Source organism: Oratosquilla oratoria, chromosome 10 (genome assembly GCF_046742065.1).
Source record: "Oratosquilla oratoria isolate Oo_2021 chromosome 10, ASM4674206v1, whole genome shotgun sequence".
Classification (NCBI taxonomy): domain Eukaryota; kingdom Metazoa; phylum Arthropoda; class Malacostraca; order Stomatopoda; family Squillidae; genus Oratosquilla; species Oratosquilla oratoria.
The window spans coordinates 49,943,234-49,953,233 of NC_134786.1; the positions used below are offsets into that span (position 1 = coordinate 49,943,234).

General features: G+C 34.7%; 1 protein-coding gene across 6 annotated transcripts in view; it reads right to left on the reverse strand.

Moving 5' to 3' along the window:
• Positions 1-10,000, reverse strand: part of LOC143029202 (alpha-(1,3)-fucosyltransferase C-like) — an 85,415-nt gene that overhangs the window by 60,645 nt on the left and 14,770 nt on the right. Inside the window, exon 1 of one of the 6 annotated variants that reach the window (XM_076191766.1) lies at positions 8,346-9,343. The exons of the other annotated variants lie outside the window; for them this stretch is intronic. The gene's annotated coding sequence lies outside the window, so the exon portion shown is untranslated. Of the gene's footprint in view, positions 1-8,345; positions 9,344-10,000 lie in introns of those variants that run through there. 6 annotated transcript variants of the gene reach the window in all.

Consider the following 10,000-nt stretch of genomic DNA (forward strand, 5'->3'; position numbering starts at 1 on the left):
TTAGGTGGATGAAATATTTACCATTAATCTTCAAACTTTTTTCTTCTCAACTCAACCTTCTGAAAATCTCTTCTAAACAAGCTGTAAATAATTTGGGTGAAATGGTATCAACTTGCCGTACTCCTTTATCGATCTTTATATTTTCTGTATCTTTATGTAGTCGAATTATAGCAGCACCTCTCGCATAAATCTTTTCTAAAACTTACGATCTGTTCGTTTGCACCTTGCTTTCGTAACGAGTTTAGTGTTGTTATTTGTTCTGCCAAATCAAAGGCATTCTCGTAATCTACAAAAGCTAAACAGAGAGGTTTATTATATTCTGTCGTTTTCTCGATTAGTTGGTTCATCTCCTGCAAATGGTCTAGAGTCGAATAGCCACTCCTAAAGCCTGCCTTTTCTCTCAGTTAGTTCTCATCTAAACTTGACTTAGTCTGTTTGTAAGAATCTTGGATAATACTTTATATACATTTGATAGCAAGCTAATCAGTCTATAGTTACTAAGGTCCTTCTGGTCTCCTTTCTTTATGAAGCAAAATCACTATAGCATTACACCACGAGTAAGGAACGCTTTCTTGACGTAAGCACTGGGTGTACAACTGAACCAACCTAATATAAATTTCTTTCCCTGCGTCTTTCAAGAGATCTATCGATATACCGTCTTCCCCAGGTGCTTTTCTTCGTTTCATATTTTTTAGAGCAAATTCTAATTCTTCCCTTGTGATCTCTAGTACACTACTAACCTCTACAAATGAATTCATTGACTCAACTACGGTCTTCGACGAGTAAAGCTCTTGGTAAAATTCTTCTACTATTTTTATAATTTTGTCTCTACACTTAATGATTTCTCCGTTCCTATCTTTCAAACATATCATTTGCTGTCTTCCTAAAGCATGTCTGCGCTCGGTCCCTTTGATAATTTTACCTTTTCGAATAGTTTCCTCTATTCCATTCATGTTTCTCTTTCTTTTCTCTGATCTCTACCTTTTGTTGATAAGTTTGTTTAGTTCTACTCTTTCTATTTCGAGTTTCCTTTAATTCTGCATAGTCCTTCTTCTTTAAATTAGGTCATTTGTAGCTTTAGAGTATTTGTTTTCTCTAATATTTCTTGTACTTCCTACTTTCTCTGCTGATTCCCTAATGATATTCACTAACTTCAAATTTATATAATCGACGGTGTATTCGTTAGTTCTTAGAGCTTCGAATATATTTTTAATTTCTAACTGAAATTTCTTATTATCCTTAATCTTTGTAAGGCTGTTTTCCTTTTTTAAAACTAGTTTATTTCTCTTGGCTTTGAAACTGAATTAAGCTGTGCAATCTACCATTCTACGGTCACTACCTATGTTGACTTTATTTATGACCGTAATATCATTAACGCTCTTGCTCTAATCTCCTAATATGAAGTCTGGTTCGTTCTTTATTGTTTCATTTGAACTTCTCCAGTTCCATCTGCGACCTACACTCTTTTGGAAAAAAGTGTTCATTATCCTCATGTTATAGTTCTTCGTAAAATTTACTAACATCTCGCCTGTCATTTCTTTCACCTACTCCAAACTTCCCAATGCATGACTCATCTCCTATCTTCTTCCCCACTTTAGCATTAAAGTCGCCTATTACCAACGTGTACTTACTTTTTTCTTGATCCATTACCTGACTTAAATCATCATAGAAGGACTCAATTTCATCGTCTGAACTCTGTAAAGTTGGTGGATAAACCTCAACTATTTTTAGAGTGTACCTTTTACACAGCCTAATCACAATCCAAACTATCCTATCTGATAAACTACTAAACTTGACTACGTTTATCAAGAATCCTACTCCACTAGATCTCTGTCCTTACCTCTATAGTAGAACAGATGGTGACCATCTTATAATTGCATCAACTTTTCTTTCGTTCTTCGGACTTCGCTCAGTCCTACGATGTCCCACTTGATGTTGTCTAGTTCTTCCATTAAACTCTCCAGCCTGTGGTCTTCTGAGAGAGTTCTTACGTTGTAAGTATAGATCTTCATTTTCTTCATGCTGTTTAATATCCAAGACTTGTATCTGCTTGGACAGTGCTTACTCACATTCGGTGGTCCACTGACCGTAAGCACACGAGGCAATGTGGTATATTTCGACCTTTGACAGGTACATACATAGAGTAGGAAGACAGAGGGAAATACTACAAAAGGGAACTAGGGAAGCCTCAAGTCACGTGTCCTTGATGGGGTCGGACATTTTGTTCCTTGGAGATAAATTTGGTTACTGCCAAGCTGGTAATAGCATCTGGTGACCATTGACCTTTTGATGTGTTGAAATTTGGAAATTGTTTAATAAATGAAGATTCGACAATTTTTCTTTTGAAACTACAATGTGATTGATATACTGTGGCTGCATTCTTCCAATCTATTCGGTGATCTAAGAGACTCGAATGGAGGAATACAGCTGAGTTTTCTTTGCCGTATTTTACAGAATTTTTATGCTCCTTTATCCTTGTGGGTAGGTCACGTCCCGTTTGTCCCCAGTACACTTCGTCACAATCAAGATATGGTAATTTATATACTCCGGGGCTGTAATTCTTAGGAGTTCTATGATGGACATTTACCACTTTTCTAAAATTACTATTTGGGTAACTGAATGTGATTTTAATTTGATGGCTGGGAAGTAATTTTGAAGCGGCATGGATGGAATCATTATATGGGAGTTTAATATTTCATTTATCCCGGACAAATTTAGTACTAGAGTTTGATGTACTATAATAATTGGCTTTGGCTTTGCTGAGGGCTTTTGTCAAAAACTAATCTGGGTCTACGAGTAATCTTAGTAGTTGAGTACATACTAATTCAATTTCTGATTTGAGAAATTCCGGGCTACAGATCCTGAGAGCTCTTAAATAAAGGTCCGAAGCAACACTGTATTTAACATTATGTGGATAATTACTACTACTACTAAAAAAAAAAAAAAAAAAAAATAAGATAAAGTAAAATAAAATAGAATAAAATAAATATATAAATAAATAAATGAATAGATAAATAAATGAATAAATAACTGCCCGTATGGGTAGGCTCCCTGTAGACCGAAAAGGACATCTGATCATTAATATGTCTAGGAAGGGTATCCTTCCCTCAGTTTCCCATTTTACTTTAAATTTAATGCTGTTTGCTAAGTTATTGAGCTTACCAAGAAAAACATGGAAAGGGCCGCATTTGTCATCCTAAATAGTGAATACATCATTGACATATCTGAACCAGAACATGGCGGCTGGCTTAATATCAGGTAAAAACAGATTACAATCACCAAAAGTTCAGAAAATGGTAGGAGGCGTAGTAGTAGAGAAAGGTGGAAAAACGGAAAAATCTTTGGTGGGAGGTAAACTGAAATGAGAAGATGTAGTATAAGAGAAAGTTCGAAAGGAAGCGAATTTTAGTCGAAGAAAAAGTAAGTGTAGATGTTTGTGCGTGGGTCGTGGCTATCTTCGTGAGAGGTGTGTGTGTGTATCTTACGGGAAGTGAGTAGAGTTCACTTCCCGCGTGTAGAGCGCGTTCCTGATTAGCCCCAGGTAAGGCATGAGCTCTCCTGCTTTTCCCCAGGTTGGGTTTGAGTTGTTTGTGTATGCTTGTAGCCTGTCAATTAATGGGCTACATGCAATATTATTATTACTATTATTCTTATTATTGCTATCACCGGTCAAAGCTGGTGATAGCTTTTCTCTCCCCGTTCCCTCCTTTCCCCTTATTTAATCTCAAGCATATGTATCTCAACTTGTACTTGAAAAAGCTGTAATAAGCGAAACGTCGTACAAATAAAGGCCCCGTCCTCTTATGGTGTTTAACTCGCCAGTCTTGACGGCAATTGCTACTTGCATGAAAATGTTTAATTCCATTATATGTGCTATTTAGTGTTGTTTTTTCATCTCTTGTGTATACTCCTGTGTTCTCTAACTCTTTGGTGCATAGTTTGAAATGTATGTATCCTATTTGAGATATAATCATCTATATCATACACAGGTTTCTGCTCTGCAATCAATATTTCATATGGGAGAATTTTGTCCTCCCCAAAAATAATAAAATGAGGTGTTTGACATGTTGCTATGTTAATTTGGTTGTTCAGAGTACATTTTACGCAAGAAATTCAAATATCCCAAGTGATACTATGAGGACTTATCATACCTCTAAGACATGTAATAATTTTCTTATTTAACCTTTCTACAACTCCATTGCTCTGAGGATGATTCACTAAAATATTAATCTTCTGGATCTTAAATAACTTACATAATTCTTCCAAGATTTTGTTATTAAATTCAGCTCCATTATCTGAAACTAAGATCTTAGGTGTAGTGAAATTACAGATTATCTGATCATAAATTACCGAAGCAATTGTTTCAGGTTTTTTATTTGGAATAGGTTGTAAAATACAAAATCTTGGAAAATAATCAATAGCAACAAATACATATTTATATCCATTCTCAGACATAGGTAACTCCAATGTATCTATGTGAACTCTTTTCCAAGGTTTCTGAGAAATGGGATATGATAACATAGGAGCAGGGTTTGGTGTATTTCCTTTCACCTTAGCACATTTCAAACAATTTTCTATATAATCATATATATCTTTCCTCATACCTGGCCAAAAGTATTTAAGTTGTGCTTGTCTATAAGTCTTATCCTTTCCTTTGTGTGAACTACAATCACTATCATGAAGTAACTTCAATACTTCTTTTACAAAATTTTGTGGTATTACTAATGATTCACTGGGCCTCTAGAAATATCTTTCAAACTTACAACTGTTTTTCTATACAAAAATCCATTAGTCAAATTAAATTCCTCTATCTTATACCATTTTGGTAGTTTTGGAAGATTTCCTCTTGGGTTCATCAAATACAGGGATAATGAGTCTCATGTCTTAACATCCCTCTGTTCCCTTATTATCATTTCATCATCCAAGGTTACTAACTCATCTATACTACAAACAAAATAGATCAACCCTGTCGTTGGTTGGCTAATGTTCCTAGAAAATGTATCTGATGCAACATCTTTTATACCTGGAATATATTCAAACCTAACCTCACAGCACTGAAGTATTGCAAATCATCTTGCTAGTCTGCCCCTAAGATTCTTATGCTTAAATAAGTTCTGAATAGCTGCATGATCAGTCCACACTCTGATTGGATATCCCAGTATCGTATCTCTAAAACTTTCTAATGAATATATCACTGCTAAAGTTTCTCTTTCTGTTATAGAGTAGTTTCTCTCTGCACTATTACAAAGTCTAGATGTGTAAGCTATTGGTTTTAAAGTTCCATTTCTCTCTTGCATCAGTATTCCTCTTAATCCTATATCAGATGCATCAGTACAAAGAATGACCTCTTTATCATAGTTTGGAAATATCAAAACCGGAGAACTCGTAAGTTTATCTTCCAGCTTGTCAAAAGCTTACTGTTGTGCAGGCCCCACATGAACTTTGAGTCTTTCCTCAACAAAGAACTTAATGGATTAACAATGTCCGCATGTCCTTGGGTAAATTTCCTATAATATCCTGTCAATCCTAAGAAACTTCTAACTTTTTCTACATTGCTTGGAACTGGAAAATACTTTACTGCTTCAGCCTTTGAATTTACTGTACTAAGTCCATGCCTGTCTATCTTATATCCTAAATAAATAATACTGTCCTGCAAAAACTTACATTTTTCAAGTTTCACTTTCAATCCTGCTTCAACTAGCCTTGAGTATATAAAATCTAATTTCTTAAAGTGCTCAGCTGCCGTTTGGGAAACTATTGAAATATCATCTAGAAATACACTGGCAGTGTTTCCTAACAACCCATCTAGAACTGTATTAATTAATCTCATGTAAGTTAATGGACTATTACATAACCCAAATGGCATTCGTTTGAACTCATAGTGTCCAGTTGGAGTAGAAAATGCCGTGATTTCTCGAGATTCTTCATGCAACTCTATTTGGCAAAAAGCAGATTTGATATCTATGGTGCTAAGATATCTATTATCAGTTCCCAAACTTCTAAGAATGTCCCCTATCGCTGGTAATGGTAATCGGTCACATATGGTATGCGTATTCAATTTCCTATGATCAATAACTGGGCGCATAGTATTATCTGATTTTGGCACCAGAATCAGAGGGAAGTTCCATTCATTTTTACTATGTTCAATAATATCCTACGATAACATTTCAGTGATCAGTTTATATATAGTCGATAATTTAGAATGAGAAACTCTGTAGGCAAGTATATAAATAGATTCAGTCCCTGGCTTTAATTTGATATGATGTTTTAAAACAGCTGTTTTACCTAAGGCACCCCCAGGCAAAGCAATTGTTTGATTATAATTTATTATGCTTCAAGAGCAAAGCAACTAAGCATTCATCCAACTGAGGGCAACTAGTAGGTTCTAGATGATTTTTGTATTTCTGTCCCAACTCTTTTTCTGCCTGAACTGAACAGATTGATGAAATTGGTAATTCCATCTCCTCAGTACTTTCATTTAAAATCTTAATGGGTTTTGTACACACCTGATAAATCCTATTTGTGTACCTTTTCTTAAGACCATGTTCTTATTTGACTTATAAATCCCTGAGTCCAATTTCAGACCTTTTAATCTAATTGATTCTGGGATGGTTAAAAATTCAGAGTCTACAGTGACTCCTTTCAACTGCCCCTCTACTTTGTTAATTGGTCTGGAGTGTAATAATGTCGACTTAATTACGCCACCATCCACAATTTGCAAGGATTCATTTGTAGTTGATGAATGAATAATTTCTGGAATTTCTTGAACATCTGAGTTGGGTTCACTATATGTGACTTTACTTTCTGTTAGTTTGGACCGCTCGGCCCCGTTATCTAAAATATAATTGTTATATTTCCTATTTATTTCTGGGATTCTTTGATTCCTGTCACTGGGTTTAAGTCTGGTTGATTTGAAAATGTGATTAACTGTGATTTATCTAAGATCCCTAACTCAGCAGGACATATGACCATGTTCTCTTTCCTCATAGTTGCAAATCCTATCAATAAATCTTCTGGGAAAACAGATTCTTCTACAACTATCACTAGAATGTGCAAACGTTCATTTTTATATAAGATGACTTCTAATTCAACCTTACCTAATGTTTTTAACTGATTTCCAGTTACTTCTTGCAATGAGTAATGGATTGGTTCCAAGATTTTTACTCCTGGTTTCAATTGGTTTAAAACTCTACTAGTTATACCATTAACTACAGATCCTGTATCAATAAATATTTGAATAGGTTTATTGAACACTCTACCAGCAATGAGAGGTCCTACAGAAGTCCTTCCAATTGTTATAGTCAGTTTACAACTATCGTTGTTGTTAGAGTTTTCTTTCACCCTTCTATCACTCTTATCCCTAACATAATACTATCTAGGTATATATTTATGGGGAGTTCTGTAGTGTTGTTTTATTCTGTGTCTGGGTGTTTTCCTCTTGTTTCGAGGTGCATACGAAAATTTCTACATTCATGTGTTCTATGGCCTATCCTTTTACAATACATGTAGAAAGGTGGGTTTCTACAATGATATTCATCATGACCCTCATGTTTGCAATTTCTACAAATAGTTCCATAATAACATTCTTGTGCTTTATGCCCCCAGGTATTACAATTGTAACATTGAATTCTAGCATACCTTGAAGTGCTTCTAATTCTAATTTAACATTCTCTATTTCTATAATCATTTCTAGAGTTCCTAGTTTCTTTCTGTTGTCCCACTGTCATCACATATGGACCAATTGCTTTAGATTAAATATACCCTTGAAGAAGATAATCTACCTCCCCTAATTTCATGGTTGCCTTGAGGTCTTTATACAGCTTTTCTGCCCTTAATTCATCTGAGCTATTTGTTAGCAAGGCAAATGTGATTAATTTTATTATCTGAGAAGTTTTCATTTTATCACTAGATCTTTCTATCCAATATGAATCTTTCAAGATAGAATTCATGTCCTTTGACCATCTGTCTAATCTTACTAAGTATTCTGTGTCTGATTCACTTGCTTTTACTTTCTTTATCATTCTAACCAAAGACCTGATAGGATCCTGATCACACTTTGACATAAAATGTTTAATGAATGCCTTCTTATAAACTTCATATTGGTTGATGTCTTCCATTTGCTGGAAATTCATTATAAGCTAGCTCTACCCTTCTCAGGATCTATATTCTCTTTTAAAATTTCTATTTTCTTTTTTCATCTGTTATGTTTTTGCTTACAATTAATGCATCAACCAAACTAAGAAACCTATTAACTCCCAAGGTGTTTTCATCACCTGTGAATTTGGGAATATTGACATTTGAGGTATAGACCTCGTGTCTTAATACATTAGTGTTAGTGGCCATACCTTCAGTGTTTTTAAAGTTGATTGGAATCGACTGCCTCCACGTACGTCAACCTCGTCGTCCCTCGTCAGTCCTTGTTCACTGCCTCTTAGTGGTTGTAGACTCCTTAATTCGCTGTAGTAGTTGTAGCTCGTCCCCTCGTTCCACGTAGCTTGCTGTACCTCGCTCACTCATAGTGGTTGCGCGCAGTGTTATAGACCCCTCGTTCCTCGTCTTGTCGTCCATTGGAGTCAGCATACGCGTGGTTGTGGTTGCGGTCGTGGTTGTGGTTGTGCACTGTAGACTTATCTTGCACTCAGTCTTGTAGTTTGCTGCACTCACCAGTCTTGTAGTTTCGGAAACGTGTTTTCTATTCACTCAGTTCGTCCTGCATCTGCTGTCACTTTCTTATCCCCATGCGTGCCACCACTTTCACCCCCATCACTTTCAGTTCCCGTCTCTCCGTAATTACTGGTTTCATTCAATTTAACTATTCCTTTCTATGATATCATATTTCTTCATTCACTTTCCTTTTTCTTCTTCCTTAAGTATGTCCATAACTTGCTTAGAAAGTTAGTAATGTTTCTCAATGGGGGTGAATTGAATTGAACTTAAATTTTCTTGATTGTCTTCACTAATTCTCTACAACGTTATTGTCATAGGTACACCAGAAAACTCCCTCATGGGATCCTCAATCCACTCACTAAGTCACTTCTGCTTCGACATAACTACCTTGTTCATCCAGTGATCTTTATGGTTACAAATAAGGGCCTCCCCTAAGGCGTAACTTTTTCTCCCATGTACCAATAATTTTTTCTCCTCCTCCACCCTTCTCCAATCAGAAAGACTGTTACAATGTCTTAATCAATACTGCTTACACATGCAATCTCGATATCGAAGGCAGAAATGGCTTAGTTTACGTATTGTCACATAAGCATTAAAATCTGTACCCTAGCGATTGTTTATAAACTTTAGATGGTGAGCGAGATTATGAAACTCCTTCGCTGCTTGTGTTTTATAAACAAAGGATTAAAAAGGCGGAGCATACCGACAGGAGACCTTTTGATCCATATCTAGGTCGGATGCAAAAAAAAAAAAAAAAAATCATATTAATAATTAATAATAAATAAAAACTATGATAATGTAAATAACAAATAAAATACATAAATAAATGTATAGGTATAGTTAAATAATAAACAAACAGGTAAATAGTAAATAATAATAAATTGACATATAACTATGATAATGTAAATAATAATAATAATAATAATAAAAATAAAATAATAAAATAATAATAAAAATAAATAATAATAAATTGACATATAACTATGATAATGTAAATAACAAATAAAATACATAAATAAATGTATAGGTATAGTTAAATAATAAACAAACAGGTAAATAGTAAATAATAATAAATTGACATATATAAATAAAAATCAGACAGACAAATTATAACAAAACAAAAACAAATAATATAAGATAAATTATAATCATTACAGCATCTTACTTAGGTATTTATCTAAATGATTCTTAAAGCTTTGAACTGAACTACATTGCACTACCTGTGCAGGAAGTTTATTCCATTCATTAACTACACGGTTGGCAAAGTTGTTTCTACCTACTTCCAAATTGAATCTATTTCCGGACAGTTTGAGACCATTGTTTCTTGTCTGAT